At 39.4% G+C, this 19,988-nt stretch overlaps 1 pseudogene; it reads left to right on the top strand.

Moving 5' to 3' along the window:
- The first annotated feature begins 4,876 nt into the window (after window positions 1–4,876).
- Window positions 4,877–5,588, top strand: LOC130041257 (40S ribosomal protein S3-like; annotated as a pseudogene).
- The last annotated feature ends 14,400 nt before the right edge of the window (window positions 5,589–19,988 follow it).

The raw sequence follows: 19,988 nt of genomic DNA, 5'->3' as shown, positions 1-19,988 counted from the left end.
TGCTGTGAGACACTACTGGTGCCCACTCGAGCAAATCGATGAACAACGGGAGGACAGTGCTACAGGACAGTGCTGCAGACAGTGCTAAACATAACATGATCTATAAACTTACTTGTTTTACCCTTAACTTTCTTAAACCTTTAATGAAACAGCAGTGGATTTTTACACATATAAACCATAAGCTTTTGGCTGGAGTGATAGTACGGCAAATAAAGTGCTTGCCTTGCATGCATCCAACCCAAGTTCAATCCCTAACAACCCATATGGTCCCCTGAACCCCACTAGGAATGGTCCCTGAGTGCAGAGACATAGTGAACCTTCAGCATCACTAGTTCTACCCCCCCAAACAAAAACAAATAAAACATGAGCTATGATTTTTCAAAGAATATTGCAATTAGGGGCAGTTCAGATAGAGAAGGGAGCACCAAATAAAGGATGTTTGGAGGATCCTCCCAGGAGGGGAGATGCATGTAGAAAGTAGACTATGGACTGAACATGTTTGCCACTCAATGCCTCTTTTGCAGACCACAACACCCAAAAGGAGAGAGAGAACACAGGGGATTGCCCTGCCACAGAGACAGGGGGGATGGGGGGATGGCGGTGGGAGGGATATTATCCATGGTGGTGGAAAATGGGCACTGGTGGAGGGATGGGTATCTGATCATTGTATAATTGAAACCAAAGCACAAAAAAATTATAAATTCACAACTGTAAAAAAAAATAAAATAAAATAAAGGGGAAAAAAAAGAATATTGCAATTAGGTGTTCATAAAGAAACTCATGTACATAGCTACTACAGGAACTAGCATATACCCATATCATTGTTCGCTGTAAGCTTTAGAATAAATATTTATTTTCTATTAGGAAATGTATACTAAACTTATCGCAAATCCAATCGAACCAAAAAAATTCATTAGACCATGACTTGCCCATACTATGAAATATAGTAACTTCAGCTCTCAACATTTTATTGATCATTCTTCAATAGGATTAAATTTGTAAATATATTTCTAAAAGAATCCTTTTCAAAATTACTGTAAAGTTTCTGAACTTGGCTCCAAAACTATTGATAGTTACTAATGAAGAGATCTAACAAGTAGATGAACTTAGAAACCCTGATTTGTTTTGACTGTTAAATAGATCAAGTCAAATAATTGAAATAATGGATTACTGCCAAGAGTATGGTACCATGTGCCTCTAGAAGCTTGCACACTGAATGCCAGATAATGCCAGCTCAGTTGGGTGCTTTTATAATTCTTGTCTTCAGGAGTGAAGCTGTGCTAAAATAACTGCAAAAACTGTTGCCTATGAAGAATGAGGCCCCCTTAGATGTTCAGAACAAACATTCCCAAGACATGTCACTTTGGCAGGTGGGACACTTCAAGCTGGAGTTCACCATAACACTACAGGATCCCTAGAAACTTGGCTGTTTATCTTGCAGTGATTGTTACCTCTGTTTCTCTACCAAGTCAAAACTATTTAAGAGCAGAAACTATGTTTTGTTTGCTTGATAACATTGATTCTCTTTTTTAAAAAGACTTTTCAATCAAACTGATGTTGGTTTATAACTATGGGAATTTAAGGGTATACAGTATTATATTTTGACATCAATAAATACTCATTATGATCACCAACAGAAGTCTGGCTTCCATTTGCCGCCTTAAGATTGACTCTCTCCTAAACCACAGCACCCAAAAGGAGAGAGAGAACAAAAGGAAATTCCCTGCCACGGAGGCCGGTGGGATGGGGGAAATGGAGGGTGGGAGGGATATTGGGATCAGTGGTGGTGGAGAATGAGCACTGGTGGAGGGATGGGTACTCGATCATTGTATAACTGAAACCCAAGCACAAAAATGTGTGAGTTTACAAATGTACCTCATGGTGTTTCACTGATAAAAATTAAAAAAAAGATTGACTGCCTCCTACTGGTTTCACCTGCCAACTACCAACGCCTTTCCCCTCTGGTAATCCTTGGTCTATTCTTTGAACCTTGGAGTTTGTACAAGCCATGTTTTTATTATCTCTATATAGCCTCAAATCCCACATAAGTTTTCTTCCTATAAATTAACATAGAGCAGTGCAGATTCTAGAAGTCAGAGCAATCATTTTTAGAAGCTGTTATGGTTACACTTTCCATTCCCATACATGTGATATTCTGCCAAGGCCTTTCCATCATAAATTCTAGATTATTGCTCAGGGAAAAGAAAGGAGGTATTCAAGAATCATAACTCATGAAAGAAGATATTACATAGGAAGCCTCAGAGCAGAAAAATATATCAAATATACTTCTGATTCTACAAAGACACCACAAGGTAGAGAAAGCTAGAGCAGCAGAGAGGACATGCTTCTAGGGTCAAACAAGGGAGGTCAGGAAGGACAGTAAGAAGGAGAGGAGATTCCTGCCACAGAGCCTGTTTGTGGATACAGGAGAAGACTTCTTTTATAGAACTCCTACACCAAAATAGGGAACCTGCAAAAGAACAACAACAACCAAAAAAATCAAATATATCAACACAAATATATTGTGTCAGCTCATTCTGACACAAGCAAGGAAGGCACCCAGACATCTTCACATACCCTCAGAGATGAAAAGATAAGGAAGAGAAAGGATCAACAATGGCCTCCTTAGGGATTATTATAGTAAGGAAGCACGATCACAGAGAAGAGTTTGTAGGGGGCGGGGGCATAATCTCTGCTAAAGGAAGGACAGAGAAGACATCTGAGAGCTAGAAGACAGGCTCTCTAATGAGGGCCAAGGGAATGCAGTGCAGAGGAAACATTACACCTCTATACTGTACCTTAGCCAATTCATGTCAGGATAAATGCTGGGTTCACCAGCTTCCACAAGGAGGAAGAGATGCCCAAATGCATGGGCAGAACACTATTGAAACATTTTTGTAAAGTGCCATGATTACAGGGAAAACAGGTCAGAAGGACCAGTGAATGGTCAGAAATTGCCACAAGGGTTTGGGTAGTGGAGGGTAGTTTAGATAGAGGAGGGTCCATTATGACAACTTTAATTGGAAATTAAATTCTGCACAAGAGCTGCGTGTTGAAAGTTGGTAAAGGGATCTACATTGTTGGTGCTAAGCCAAGACATTAGGACAAGCCTCTGAACACTACCCTGCAAGCAGGAAGCAGAATCGAGGCCCCACTTTTACATTAAGAGGGCAAGCTAAACTTGTGAGTCTGAATGATCTGGAAAAGTACAGCATGCTCTCATTTGACTGCCTGGTCATGCATTATCTTGGCAGTACAAAGCAGAAGTTGCCCATTTCTTACACATCCTTAATCTGGTTTGACCTTCAACTATCAGTATGAGCCTTCTCTTTGCCCTATGTGTAACCAACCACAAAAATGTGGGGGACATAATCTGTAGAACCTCTGTGTCCATCTCCATATCTTCCTCTGATGTTTTTAATCATTACAACATAGCTTTGACAAGACAATGTATACCCTGATGTTCTTTTGACGAAAGCTTATCCTATAACTATTTGTACTCTCATTAGTGAATCTTTCTCTGTGATGAAGTCATTAAAATGTAGCTTATAAAAAAATAGAATAAAAGGAGGCCTCTGGCAGTTGGTCTTTGCCTAGAGCCAGATCGACCCTTGACACTCAATGCTCTTTACATTCCTCTTGCGTGTCTTGTCTCTGTTTCTCAGACCAATTATTGATCACTTCATGCAACACTACATGATAACCTTTCAGCATCTGTATTGCAAACCACAATGCCTAATATGAGAGTGAAAGAGAGAGAGAGAAAGAGAAAGAGAGAGAGAGAGAGAAGAGAGTTGTCTGCCATTGAAACAGGCTGGGGTGGGGGGTCATATGGGCAGTGGGTAGGAGAAAAACGAAGGTCATTAGTGCTGAAAAATTACACTGGTGGAGGGTTGGGGTTAGGACATTGTACAATTGAAACCCAATCATGAACAGCTTTGTAATGCTCTATCTCATGACGATTCAATAAAAATAATAATTAATATTAAAAATAAAGTGAGTTACCATAAAAATAAACTAAACTAGCATTGGTATTTGATACTTTAATAAAAAATAAGAGCCTTCTTTAAAAAAAATTAAAGTGTTGGGACTGGTATGATAATATAGTGGGTAGGGCGTTTGCCTTACACATGGCCAACCCGGGTTCAATTCCCAGCATTCCATGTGGTCCCCCAAGCCCCGCCAGGAGTAATCCCTGAGTGCAGAGCCAGAAGTAACCCCTAAGCTTTGCTGGGTGTGACCAAAAAAAAAGCAAAAAAAAAAAGTGTCATGATTTAAAATACTGTTAAAAATAAGGTTTTGTGCATCATGCATGTAAAGATACAGCACCGCACCCTCCACCAGAGCTCTGCTTCCCTCCACCATTGTCTCAGAGACTCCTCCCAACAGTACCATTCCCCTGACTCCACCACAGTGACCCTTGGTAAGCTTAGTTCTGTAAACTAGTTCTCAGGTTCTGTGTCTTTGACCATTTGTTCTTATATTCCACATACAAGAGGGATCATTTTTGTATCCCTCTGGCTGACTTCACCCAACATGGTATTCTCTAGTTCCACTCATCTAGCAGCAAATTGAAACACTTAATTTTTCTTCTAGCCGAGTAGTATTTCATTGCATTTACACACCACAGTTTCTTTATCTAGTCCTAGGCAGAACATCTTATCAAAAGTCAGCGAGGGAACCAGAGGTCAACACTCTCGGAAGTACCTAGTAGATATGACTCCTTCCCCTCTGCAAACATGACAATCAATTTGTGCTAGATCTCTAAGGAGACTCCTAAGAGAAAACCTGAACCTTAAATTTGACTGAGTACTTATGCAATATATACTTAAAGATATCTTTAACTGCTTTCCTTTGGTCAGCAGAGGACGTCAAGATGGTGGTGCAGATTTCCAAGAAGAGGAAGTTTGTGGCTGATGACGTCTTCAAAGTTGAATTGAATGCATTTCTCACCCCTATCTAGCATAGGGCAACTCAGGATCTGAGGTCTGGGTTACACCCTCCAGGGTGTATGTCATCAACTTGGCCACTAGTCCACAGGACACCCATCTTGGTGAGAAAGGCCAAGGGATTTGGGGAATTGACAGCTGTGGCTTAGATTTGGCTTTCCTGAGAGCAGTGTTGAGCTTCATGCTGAAAAGGTTGCCACAAGGGGCAAAGGGTCTGTGTGTTATTGCCCAGTCTCTGCATTACAAACTCCTGTGAGGTCTTGCTGTGCAGAAGGGCACTGCTATGGTGTGCAGCAGTTCATCATGGAGAGTGGAATCAAAGACTGTGAGGTTGGGTTGCCTGGGAAGCTCCAAGGACAGAGCGCTGAGTCCAGGAAGTTGGTTATGGTCTGATGATGACCCTCTTAGCTACTACTTTGACACGGCAGTGTACCACGTGCTTCTCAGGCAAGGTGTGCTGGGCATCCAGGTGAGGATTGTGCTGCCAAGGACCCCAGTGGCAAAATTGGCCCAAAGAAGCCTGTGCCTGATCATGTGAGTGTTCTGGAGCCCAAAGATGAGATCTGGCCCACCACATCCATCTCCAACAGGCGGGAAGCCAGAACCCATGCCCTGTCCCAGCCAATACCCACGACATAACAGTGTCTGCTTGGCAGCTGGATCTGAAGACCGGATGTACTATAAAGAACTTTAATAAACTATAAAAAAGAGACATCGTTAAGAAACTTCAGGCACTGTAATGTTTTCCATGCTCAGATTTAAGGGAACTTTGGCTCACCGTAGAGAAAATGGTGTTTTCAGGGCAAGATAGTGATATTTTTCCCTCATGTTCAAATGTATTAAATATATAACCTAAATTAATGGCAAATTGTGTAGTATCTTGCCATTACATTGATTTTATGTAAGTTATGATTATTTACAATTCCAACCAATGGAAAACAATAGCAGAAAACCTAGTTATTGTGAAGAGCCCAAGAACAATATCCTGGTTATGAGATGCTGGAAGGATAAGAGGAGAAATAATGAGGAGGATTTATTACTTTTGCAAATTTCCCTCTCTCTTTAAAACTCATTTGTTTCTCTGGCATTTATTTGATTAAATGAATTCAGTCCCTTGTCAGGAGGCAAGACAAAAATAGAATTTTAATAACACCAATACCTAGTGCCATATCTCATGGTAGCACTGAATATTTATTTGGTCATTTGATGTGATTCCATTTTTAAAAGGATGTGGTGACACGTGGTACACTTGGTTGATTGAATTGAAGGGTAGAAGAGATGAGATATCCAAGGAATATCAATGTGACTAGCAAGTACTGGACCTAATCTTTCCTTGCAGCAACTTATATTGAACAGTGAACAGACTAATCTGAGCACTATCATGGGAGTTCCGGCACAGAGGATGATCCTACTTGAAGGTATAAATCTCTCAGTTATAGTGAAATTGGAAGATTGCCACCATTCATCTTTCTCCATCTCCAAGTCTAAAAATCATTTGTACAAAACCTTACTAATATCAATAAAGAATCTGCACCAAGAGAGAGAAAATAATTTGTAAAGGGTGTCACAACTTCTGAATAACAGAGACTACAAGTCTCAAGCTTCCAGATGAAGGATTTCTTCTTCTCTGCATAGTTTTCTGGATACAGGTAACAATTCAAACTGTGCATGAGAGAAAATTATTATTGACCCAGAAAAAGAAAGGCAAGAGACAAATTTAATTTTGACAGAACTCAGACACTCACCTCATGTTGTCAGGGAGATGCTTGTGCCTTTTTCAAGTTCCATCTTTTTCTATTTGGGTGTTTACATCTTTGTCAAAGGTTGCTACCTCTAACTCCTGGCTTCCCTACTTAGAAAATTCAGAGGGAACAGAACTATTTTGGGCAACTGTCATGATTGTTTCTCCTGCCCTTGTTCTCAACTTTAAGTCAACTGCTGTGGTTAGAGGCATGCAATTCTCAGTTCTCTAAGATGATGTCAATTTTTGGTGTGTGGGACAATCATACCCTAAGCTCAAAAACCAAAAGAAAGGAAAGAGTAGCTTCTTGAAGAAAGCTCAGCATGTTACAGAAAGAAGGGGAGAAATGAGTGCTTCTCTGACTGCATTCTTCTTGGACTGTGTGGGCAGATACACCAGTCACATACCACAGACTATTCTCTATTAGATCAAGTTATTAAAAGTCTCAATTAGAAGGATATTTCATTTAGGCAGAAATTGAACTTGGTTGCATAAAGAAGAGATAATAGCCACAATGTTCATTTTGGAAGGTAATATCAGGAAGGACCCTGGCAGCAAACAAATACTTCATATTCAGACATTTTTTTCAATATTCATTTAGGTACTACAATTTATGAGACTGTTAATAAAAGAGTTTCAGACATTCAATGTTTTCACTCCAGTCCTATCACCAGTATCAACATCTATCAGTAGCCTAGGATTTTCACCCGTTCCTGTCTCCAGCCTGCCTCCTTAGCAAAATAATTTTCTAACTTTAATTATTTGGGTCACATACTTATAATACTGTTGATTCTAAGATTTTGCTATAGGGGCCAGAACAATATTACAAGTGTGCAGGGTCCTTACCTTTCACATGGCAATGGTTCAATCTCCAGCACCCAATATGGTCCCCCAAACCTGCCAAGAGTAAGACCTGAGCACTGCCAAGTGTGTCCCCAAAACAATTAAAAAAATAAGATTTTATTTGGTGCTCCCTTCTCTATCTGAACTGCCCTTTCCTCTAGGATACCCGGCTGGCCTCTAAGTTATGGAGTAATCATCCTGGAGGATCCTCCCAGGAGGGGAGATGCATGTCGAAAGTAGACTATGGACTGAACACGTTTGCCACTCAATGCCTCTTTTGCAGACCACAACACCCAAAAGGAGAGAGAGAACACAGGGGATTGCCCTGCCACAGAGACGGGGGGGGGGGGATGGGGGGAGGGGGTGGGAGGGATATTATCCATGGTGGTGAAAAATGGGCACTGGTGGAGGGATGGGTATCTGATCATTGTATAATTGAAACCCAAGCACAAAAAATTGTAAATCTACAACTGTAAAAAAAAAATAAAATAAAGGGAAAAAAATAAGATTTTGATGTACATCGTTACCTCACAGTTACCAAGATCTCTGACCAATGTTGTTATATTACCTCTAGTCTTATCTCATTATCTACCCCCAGTGCCACTTTTCTTGGTATTCCTATCTCTGTAGTCCAAGACCAAGGGTTTGCCATCAGTTGATAACTACCATCCTTTACCTTGTTTCTCTATGTAACATCTATGAGTAAGAAAATCCAATAATTGTCCTTCTTCTGACTTCACTTAACATGATACCGTCCATCCAAGTTGCAATAAGCTACACAATTTCACCTTCACTTGTGGCTACATTGTATTCCGTTGTGTAAATACCACAACATCTATTATTGCACATTTGGCTTGTTTCCATGTCTTGGCTACTGTACTAAGTGCTAAAATGAGTATAGTCTTTTTAAATTAAGTTTTCTGTATTTTTAGGATAAATTCCAAGAAATGGAATCACTGGATCATATGGGAGCTCTACTGTTTTGAGAAATATTTCTCAAAAAAAAAAAAACTTCTTTGAGAAATATTTGAACTTTTCCATTAGGGCTGATTCAGATTGCATTCTCACCAGTAGTGAATGAGAGTTTCTTTTTCTACCACATCCCTGCCCACTTTGGTTGCTTTCCCATCAAATTCAGACAATCATAAGAGAGTTTAATAACAGGCTCAGTCATATTCTAGGGGAATCACAGCTATAACACAGTTATTTATGAGCAGTGGGGTTCTCTGACCCAAAGTTTCCTAGAGAGGGCTGTTGGACAGAAGCTGTGACTTTTCATCAAAATAAAAACTGAAATGGGGATAAGGGAAAGAAACAGATAGCTAACCCTCCTCTCTTCCAACTCTCCCATTTTTGGCCCAAAGTCACTACCAGAAAATCCACCAGGAGGCTGGAAGTAGGAAATGTATTACTGTGGTTCAAAAAGTCGGCCCCTCAGGACACAAGTGGAGAAAGATGAAGAATGTGTCGAAAGGAGAAGGAAAATTCCAGTTCTCATTAATATTTGTATTATATTCATGGGCTAAAGTCAGGGAAATACTCTTGATATGTCTTACCCTGTGTCCTTATCGAAGTTCATATACTGCAGCACTGCTGCTAAATACCTTGATAGAGTCTCTTGGCCCACATGGAATTGTGAGCTGCATGTAACAGTGTTTGTCAAGTTCATGGAATTTCTTGATTTGGGATCCTAGGAATTCCATACACTTTCGTTCTTCTGTTTACTATCTATGTGGTCTTGAACAAATAAAACTAATAAAACTAATAAAACATCTTTAATATAAAAGCAAAGCAGATTTTTAAAAATCTAAGCAGGTGTTTCATCTCATGGTGGTTATGCGGTAAAGGTCAAGGTAAAGGCCCTCCCGTTGTTCATAGATTTGCTCGAGCAGGCCCAATAGTGTCTCCATTGGAGACTTTGTTGTTACTGTGTCTGGCATATCGAATACGTCACGGGGAGCTTGCCAGGCTCTGCTGTGCGGGCGAGCTACTCTCGGTAGCTTGCTGGGCTCTCCGAGAGGGGCAGAGGAATCGAACTCGGGTCAGCCATGTTGGCTGCATGCAAGGCAAATGCCCTACCACTGTGCTATCGCTCCAGCCCAAATGAAATATTGGTTTTAAATAGGCTTTTGAGAGCCAAGTTCTACTAAATTATATTGATTATTTCCATTTTAATAATGTGAAAAAAGATACAGTAATATGTTTTACTTATGGATATGAATTTTTTAAATTTGTACATCAGGAAAAGTTCTAAAACCCATCTATCTCTTCATGTATATGGGAGTATTTTTCAGTCTGTGAAAGTTGAAATGAATAATGATAAATAAACCTCCAGTTTACTCCAGACTAGCATTAAGAAAATGCTAAACTATTATTTTGCTTCTTGCTAAAAAAATAATAATAAGGTTTTCTGCCTGACAAGTGAGTCACCATGCTTATTATCTGTTTTTGAGTAGGCGAAAGTATAAGACATCCCTTGTGTCACAGTGAGTTATGAAAGTCCTTTGAAAGCAAGGGCATTAGCTGTGCATCTCCCTGCTATCTCTCCCCTGCAGTCCTTGAAAATGTTTTCCATAATATAACTAGACTGATCACAATTTATTTCTGTTGCTCCTGTAATGATTGTCTAGATTCCCAGACCCAGAGTGGGAGCTAAGGTTTGCTAAAAATGACCTTACAGGAAACGCCTGGGCTCCACACATGCTCTCTCACTTGTTCCTCACACTGCCCTCCCTCTCTGAATACTCTGGTTCTCAAGACTCTTGAGAAGATTCCTTTATGTCCTTTTTCTAAGGAGCTCATCAGGGATAGCTGCTGCAATGAGAATATCTCATTGCATTCAGAACACCACATCCAATATTTTACTTCATATCTCAAAAAAAATATGAAATCAATATTTCCCGTGTACTAACCTTAGTGTAAAAGGGTGGAAGCTTAGAGAGGTGAAAGACAGAATAAAAATTTGAACTCAAAAGTCTGTACAAAGTTTATGACCCTAGCCACCGTAACTATATCACCTATTACTCTATTTGTCTTTTGGTTTGCTTGAAGACAAAATCTTATCGATTCTTACCGAGGAATAGGCATATTTGAGTCAAACTGAAAAGGAAATTTTGCTCCTCTGATTTTAGTGGATAGTGTGTACATATTTCAAATATATCTCAGAAACTTTTATGGAAGGAAACTGCCACAATTCTTGGAGATATCTCTTTTAATAGTTAGGACAATAATAGCTGGATTAAATTGCCATTCTCTATCAGTTACTATGAAGTCTACATTCTAATTATGATATCACATAAAATTCAAAGTCACAAGTGAAATAAACAACCTAAAGGCAATATATTCATCTTTGTAGTATACAGTTGTAATAAAAACACAGTGCAGAATTTTTAAAGAAATATAGAAGCAAAATGCTAAATGATTTAGAAACTTTATATATGATTTAATTTTCTGAAAGGTTGCTGTAAGAAGTTAAGCCTAATGATATAAATTCACTCTGATTCAAATCCCTTGCTTAATTTAATGTAAGCCTAAACTATTTTGTTTTACTCCTAAGGTACATTGGAGAAATATATTATAATAAATATATTAGTATGATGAGAATAATAGGTATATTTATATTCTTATGATTTATAATGAAACAGTGAACAATTTAATCTACAAGAACAATAGTTGATGCATTTTGAAACATTGTAGGACTGAAATCCAATCATGAACATCTTTGTAACTGTGTATCTCACAGTGATTCAATAAAAATAAATAAAAATGAAGGTAATGTATGAATTTGACTATTAAAATCAAGATCTCAAAGTAAGGCTAATTTAAAAAAAAAGTTTTGTATGTAGCTGTAATGTGATGTCAGGGTTAATTATAGCACTTTCAGACCAAGAGAGGAGAAAGGAAATAGGAGGGGACCCTACATCCATAGAGCTAACACATTTTTGGCACCTCTTTTTTGTTTTTGTTTTGTTTTGTTTTTGTTTTGTTTTGCAACAATGACAAGGGAGAAAATTGATTAAAGGAGCATTCCATTACTGCTTGGCATATAAAGTGAGTTTTCCCAAGGGCTTATTTAAAATAAAGTAGTTACAAAACTCCATGCCTAAGACAAGATGAATATTGAAGGATGGGGGGGTATTGCAAAGAATATGCATAGGAGGACTCGCCATAGCCATGCCTCCGGACCCCATGCCAGGCTGTTCCTTTCGGGGCAACCCAGAGGAGGGCGGGTGAGGGCCTTCGCCCACACAACAGAGCCAGCCCCGGCAGCCGAAAACCTCCAGAACTCAACCGCTGCCAGTCTCACCACACACTTGGGCCAGTCTCACCTCTGAGTGAACCTATTCCTGGACATCTCATACATCACACCACTAATATTCCAAGAGTAGCACACCACATTTGATGGTTTAAAGTAGGCGGGCTTAAAGTAGAAGGCAACCAATCTTAGAGGGAAATATATTTTTATTTATATTTACATATATAAATATCATAGTGAGTAGGGTGTTTGCCTTGCAGGCGGCCGACCTGGGTTCAGTTCCTCCATCCCTCTCAGAGAGCCCGGCAAGCTACCAAGAGTATCCTGCCCACACGACAGAGCCTGACAAGCTCCCCGTGGGGTATTCAATATGTCAAAAACAGTAACAACAAGTCTCACAATGGAAACTGGTGCCCGCTCGAGCAAATCCATGAACAACAGGACGACAGTGCTACAGTGCTATATATATATATATATATATATATATATATATATATATGTATATATACGTGTATGTATATATGTGTATGTATATATATATATATATATATATATATAAAAGCATACAAGGTTCAACCTTTAACAACATGTTAGTAATCTCTTATAGAAGGGCATAATGGCCCCTGGGTGAAATACAACAATCTTCGCACACTTCCCTCTAAGGAAACTTTTTTTGGATCATTATCAGTGGTTTATTCATAACAAATAATACAAAATAAATTATTTCAGTACTGCTTTGGGCAGGGGTTGGGATTCAGGATAGAAACATGGTGGGAAGGTGTAATGGTGGTGGAATTGGTGAGAGTCTGGAATGTCTCAGTGAAGATCTTGTCTCAACAATACTTTATTGTTGATACTTTATTGTATTGTGTTCTATTGTATTGTCTCAACAATCCTTCTATTGTTTTGCATTATACTCTATTATATATTATGTAATAATAATTATGTATTTTATTATATATTAAAAAGTAAAGTAAAGGCCCTCCCGTTGATCATCGATTTGCTCGAGCGGGCCCAGTAACGTCTCCATTGGAGACTTTGTTGTTACTGTGTCTGGCATATCGAATACTCTCGGTAGCTTGCCAGGCTCTCCGAGAGGGGCGGAGGAATCGAACTCGGGTCGGCCATGTTGGCCGCGTGTAAGGCGAACGCCCTACCCGCTGTGCTATCGCTCCAGCCCAAAAAAAGGTAAAGGCCCTCCCGTTGATCGTCGATTTGCTCGAGCGGGCCCAGTAACGTCTCCATTGGAGACTTTGTTGTTACTGTGTCTGGCATATCGAATACTCTCGGTAGCTTGCCGGGCTCTCCGAGAGGGGCGGAGGAATCGAACTCGGGTCGGCCATGTTGGCCGCTTGTAAGGCGAACGCCCTACCCGCTGTGCTATCTCTCCAGCCCTATTATTCCCTAATATTCCATTATTCCTAATATTCCATTATATATGTGGTCAGGTCACATTATTCCTAATATTCCATTATCCCTAATATTCCATTATCCTAATATTATCCCTAATATTCCATATCCTAATATTCCATATCCTAATATTCCATATCCTAATATTATCCTAATATTATCCTAATATTATCCCTAATATTCCATTATTCCTAATATTCCATTATATATGTGGTCAGGTCACAGTCATCATCAACTAACACTTCCCAGAGGGAATGGCAATTGTGTTCTAAGTATTTTTTTTTAAAAGTGTTCTGGGTAAAAGAGTTTGGGGAAATGGGCTCAATAAAAGAACTTTCAAAGCCTTCAAGCTTCTAAAAGAGAATAGGAACTCCGGAAGAGGAGGTAAAGACTGCAGCACTCTGCATGTTCTCATTAGACGTCTCAAAGGCCCAATTCCTCCGAGAGTCATCTTGGGAAATGCTACTACAGGCCCACGCTTGTATAACTAGCATTGCATAGATATTTTGGCAAGAAATGACCAGAGAAACCAATTAAAAGGACTCAAGAATGCATTTTAAATTTTCCTTCTTTTACGGTTGAAACCAAGAAAAAAGTAAGTTGTTTGCCCTTTTAATATCCTTTTCTAGAAACAAGCCTTTCGCAAAACAAGCTGTCAGTGGCCGGAGGCATCATACATACATTCTGTGGATGTTTATCCCTCAGTGCTGTACATGCTCTAATGGCGCTGCAGGTTTTATTTCACTGACTCCTGGAAACTCAAATTCCCTGTTGGAAGTTAAAATAACCTATCTGAGAACAGTAGGGAGCCCCAAAGTAAAGAATCCATCCTGCTGAATTTCTCCTTTTGTATATTCATAATATGACTTCATAAACTGAACGCAAACTGAGACAGAGTCGACATTTAGTAAGTAGTGGGAGGTTAGAAATAGAGCGTGTCGGGTGGTAGAGATAGTATAGCAAGTAAGGTACTTGAATGTGGCAGGTCTGAGTTACATCTCCAGAACCACATACGATAACCTGAGCACTGACAGGAGTGATCTCTGAACATAGAGCCAAGTATAAGCTCTGAGAACAGCAGAGGAAGGAAGGAAGGAAGGAAGGAAGGAAGGAAGGAAGGAAGGAAGGAAGGAAGGAAGGAAGGAAGGGAGGGAGGGAGGGAGGGAGGGAGGGAGGGAGGGAGGGAGGGAGGGAGGGAGGGAGGGAGGGAGGGAGGGAGGGAGAAAAGAACCTGCCAAAAGAAACTTTGTTAGGAAAGATCACTTCTTTACTAAGAAAGAGGCTCCAGAATTTTTGCAGTGGAGGTTGAGGTTAGCAATGCGGAATGCTTTTTGTCTGCTTGTTTGTTTGGGGGCCACACCTGGCAAAGCTCAACAGGCCTGCACTCAGGACTTATTCCTGGTGGTGTTCAGGGGACCATATGGAATGTTGGGAATCAAATAGGTCAGTGGTGGAGGCCATGGTGGAGGTTCTCCATCTTTCTCAGTCTTCTCTGGAATCCCTACTGTTCCCCTTTTCTCAGTTTACCATTTTCTTTCCTTCTTCCCTTTATTTTCTTACAGACTACTGAAAACCTCATAATAGACCAAATATTTTTTTCTGGGACAGTGTGAAGAGCTTAGTTTTTGTAAGTACATTCATCATCCCACTCCCCAAGAATGATCAAAATGTTCTTTCGTAGGCTAACCTTGGATTGTCATATCCCTGTTCTGTCCAGCAAAACTTTCTGGAAACAAAGAGTGAATCCAGCAACACTAAGCAATACTAGCACCCAGAATATGATGTAAAATGAGGCCATTGTAGATGTGTGACTAATTTCAATACAGAGGTATACAAAATGATCCTAGAACATACTATCACTGGTAGGTCATTATCAAAAGAAGTCAATCTAAGAAGGCTTTCCCAAAGCCTCTGAAAAAGGAAATTTGAGTTTTAACGAGGGATTTAAGCACAATAGATTGTTATATAGAAAATATTTAAATTAAGAGGCTATGGTAATCTTCATAATTATATTTGGATAAGGATTTTTGTATACCCAACTCATCTTGAAAACAAAAGAGAAAAAAATTACACATTCATCTTGTCTTTCCTATAGGAATTTTATCTCTGTAACCAAATAGTAGATAAAGGAAAGGGACTCTTCAAAGAAAGATTCCCTGTTTATAAACTAAGGAGAAGGAAAAAATCCCGTATGATGGTGATTACTCAAATTACAAATCTAAGTATTGAACAGGAATAGCTGCAAACACCACAAACAGAGAAGAAACCAGTCTGTGCCCCCTGGTAAAAGACCAACATATCACTATGAACTTACCCAAACAAACCCGAATCTGATGCAACTGGCAATTGGCAGGAAATACAGAGGTCAGGGGAAGAGTAACTACACCACCATGATATATAATCAGCAAAATTCAGATTACAGTCCTCTTTACAGGTCAGACAACCTAGGTTCCAAACAAATAATTTATAAAGGAAAAAAAGTTAGAAGGTATGAGGGGATGAAATTAAAAAGTTGTCAAACTCTTGTCTAGTTTAAAACAGAAAAAAACAAGGTATTGTATTTATAGATACTCAATTAGATGGTAAGATCATTTCTTAAAATACTCAAAAAGTGGCTGCTTGTAGGGAATTAGAATCCCACAGAAGTGGGAGGTTCCTTTTATGTCCTGGGAAAGGAGTTTCGCTCACACATTGACCAGACCAGACGCAAGGATGCAAAATGTAAGGCACTCCTTATTGCTAGCTCGAGCTAGGGTCCGAGTTTCATTCAATGCAGTGGAGACTTGACAAGGACCCCAACTCCGAATTCTGAGTAGCTGATGTAGAGTTTGGTTACATAAAAGCATTTTTCCAGAAACTGACAATATGGAAAATCGCCCTGTCCCAGTCCTGTCCCATGACTCCTCTCCATTGGCTCTCTCTACTTGGCTGGGTGCCACTGCCCATATGCTCTGTTTTGATAGGCTGTGCCCAACAGTCAGTTTATTTACCCAGGATGATATTGTTGTCTGAGAAATCAGGTTCCCCAATAGGGGAAACCAAAACTTAGGCCTGCTGAGTCTTAAAGTGGAGCTTGTCATGGCTTCACTTCAGCTTCACATCCTGAGGTAGCTGACAAAAGTTCTTGACCTAATAATACTTACACAGATATTCACCCTGAATCATTCATTATGGTATAATTTTGTATCACAGACTTCTCTGTATCTGTAGTTTATTTTATAGCTTTAAAAGTTCTTATTGGATTCTTTGTGGGTAATAATATTTATGTTGAAAACATGACCAAGTGTGCCTAAAGCTGGTTAAAAGCCAAAATTTAACCTTTGCCAAAGTCTAGACTCCTGTCTAGCTTATGTTAGGTTCCAGGACTGGAAAAACTAGCTCAAATTCAACACAGCCCAAAGCTTAAAGCCATTTCTGCACTGTTACCTGACTTTTGTGAGGCAAATGTCAATGATTAGCGTTAGTGTAGTTCTCAAAGTCTCAATTGTTTAATATAAATAACACCATGTGGTGATGCCACAATTCGAGTCCAGTTTCATAGTTAAGGAAAAATAATTTCTTTAGGTCTTAAAAAGTATTGTCAGGTTAAATTTGGTCTTAATTTGTATCATAAGGAAAGCATTGTCATTTCACCAAAATAGAAATTGAAATATTATGGACATACTTTTCGCTTTTAAAGTAAGTTTTTTCCCCAGGGGGAGAGAGAGTATAGCAGATAGGGCTCTTACCTTGCCCCTGGCCATCCTGTATTTGATTCCTTGTACCACATGTGGTCCTGCTACCCCTGCCAGGAGTGAACCCTGAGTTCAAAGCCAGGAGTAAATGCTATGCACCACTAGGTGGGGGTTCAAAGGAAAATAAATCAATAAAAAATAAATTAGATTTTCTTCTTATTTTTCCTTAAAATTATCTCAAGTTTTCTCAAAACAAAGGAAACTCAACTTTACAAAATGGTGATCATAATGCTTTTCCTTCTTCCTGAAATAAATTTGGAGTAGATCTACCCCCCCCCCCACAACCCACCCCTGTTTCTCTTAGAGTAGTTTCATGTGACCAAGTTCTCACCAATGAAATATCACCAGAAATAATAACTTTCTCTCCAAAACTAGTGCTTTAAAATGCCCCCTTACATGCTCCACCATATGCTTTCTTCTATTGGTTGACTGGATGGGTGGCCATTACAAACGTTTGGCAGCCAGTGAGGGAAAATGGCAAGCTTTATCTTACCCAAGTAAATATCACGAAATGATGCCATTGCTGATGCTGCTTACACAAGACTTTCTCCTTAAAAGAAACAAATCTTTTTTAAAAATTTAATCACTAACTGGTTGGGGTTTGTTTCTTTACCATCTTCCCGATTGAATATAAGCCACTAGTGAGCACCAGCTTAGCATTCAGACTGAAGAAAGGAATAATAGGAATAGCAAAACTGAAGAGCTAGAACCCCATGTTTTCCATGGAAAATAAAACAGAGTTATCATCTACAAGGGCTGGAGTGATAGCACAGCAGGTAGGGCGTTTGCCTTGCAAGCAGCCAACCCAGATTCGATTCCTCCGTCCCTCTCGGAGAGCCTGACAAGCTGCTGAGAGTATCCCGCCTGCACGGCAGACCCTGGCAAGCTCCCTGTAGTGTATTTGATATGCCAAAAACAGTAACAACAAGTCTCACAATGGAGATGTTACTGGTGCCCACTCGAGCAAATTGATAAACAAGGGGAGGACATTGTTACAGTGCTACAGTGCTATCATCTACAAACACTCAGATGGCATACCATAGTCTTAATAAATCTGTAGCTCCAGGGAAAGTTGTAAGAAAAAGCAAGATGTATGTGTTGGCTACAAATGATTTTAGCAAAGCAAGAATAAACTTATTGCAGCTGATGGGGTACCAAGCAAAAAGATTCAAAATTCAGGACCTCTCAGGACTAAGAAAACTTTTAGTCTCTGTGTCTCAGCTACTAGAAAATATGTAGATCAAGAAACAAATAATACAAAAAACAGCCCAGTGACAAAGGTAATATCAATAATTTTTCCATGACAACAAGCCCATAATTTTTAAAAAATTTTTATTGAATCACCATGAGGTACAGTTATATGCTTTCATGATTGATTTTCAATCATATAATGATGGAACACCCATCCCTCCACCAGTGTACATTTTCCACTACCAATGTCCCCAGTATTCCTCCTGCCATTCCCACCCCACCCCACCCCCTGCCTCTCCTTCTTACTCTCTTTAGTTTTGAAGCCCATAATTTTAAATGTCAGCATAACTCCCTCGAGGACTAATTGAATCAACAGAACCAGATAAACAGACTTCAGAACAGATCTAGAAATAAATTCAAAATTAGAGTACTACTTCATGAAATGGTTTGGAAACAAAAGTGGGTGAAGAGACTATTAAGTTTTTGAGCAAACCATATTGACCAGAAAACAAAAGCTTGCACCTATATAAAATGAGTATGAAATGAGTTCTTAACAACTTGCATCCTTTTAGCAATCTCACTTGTGTTCATGGAATAACAAAAAAGAAGGAACTCAGAAAAACAGAACTGAGTCTGAGGACTCAGAGAAACAAAGCCTAGAACCATAGACAGCAAGAGAGAAAATAAAGTTTCTTGCAGAAGGCAAATGCAGAGTTCAAGGCATTTTTTAGGTGTGGTATCCCATCATTGCTGTAGACCAGTGACTGTTTTGAGAGTTTTTATTATGGTTATTATTTTCATTCTCATCTATTATGACATCTTATTATCTCATTCCTACTTTGGACAAACTTGCAGGCTATCGAATGTAGCCTGCCCACAGGGCAGAGTCTGGCAAACTCCCCATGGCGTACCAAATATGCCAAATACCAGTAACAATGATGGGTCTCATTCTCCTAAAGAGCCTTGAATATAATCTCAGGGCTAGGATGAAAGAGACGTTACTGGGGCCTGCTCGAGGCAATCGACGAATAACAGGATGATGAATGAAATGAATGAATGAATTTTCTATTAGGTGTTCTGATAGAGCACAGATAACTCGTCTTTTTGGTTCAAAAGGTGTTGGACTTTCAGGAACCATATCTTGACCTGAAAGGTAAATACAATCATCTTTGAAATATCTTAGATTTAAGAGATAGATGCAATATGCGCATGAATGTTGGGAGTTTTATCTCATAAGAATTATATTTGTTTGATGTGAGGATGAGCAATGGAAAAGGGGGATATTCATGATAGTGATTGCCAGATGTCTAGCAAAATCCATTTTCTTCTCTCCAGCCAGACAGTAAGATTTCCTCACACTAGTCCACCCATTGCAAATGAGTACATTCTCTTCTTTGGAATATGATTAAAGTGACACATTCTATTTCCATGCATGGTCCCAGAATACCTCTCACACATGTCTTTCTGTGCTTTTTATCCTGCCTGCTGACCAATATGGCCAGACTTCAGAGACTTCTCAGATATCACAGTTGGCAGAATCACCATGAACCTGGGTTTTTAAATGACCATGTGGGGATAGCTGCCATCAACTCATATCCAACCATAATGGCTTGATTTTAAGCCATTGAAATCTGGATAGCTTGTCAACTTCAGTTTAATCAATTAAATTCTATTTAATCAATTCTATTTAATTCCATTTAATCAATTACATACATCTAGTACATTCTAACATGTTGTTTAAAAGTAGAAATATTTATTTTTGTACAATTTGCCAACTTTTCCAATGCATTGAGTTTAAGCATTGATGCAATGAGTCTAAGAGTTTCACACCGTTCCTCCTCCTTATCTCATTCCTTCTTGGCCAG

Source organism: Sorex fumeus, unplaced genomic scaffold (assembly GCF_029834395.1).
Source record: "Sorex fumeus unplaced genomic scaffold, SorFum_2.1 ptg000098l, whole genome shotgun sequence".
In the NCBI taxonomy this organism is placed as follows: Eukaryota; Metazoa; Chordata; class Mammalia; order Eulipotyphla; family Soricidae; genus Sorex; species Sorex fumeus.
This window is presented reverse-complemented; position numbering and strand designations above follow the sequence as displayed.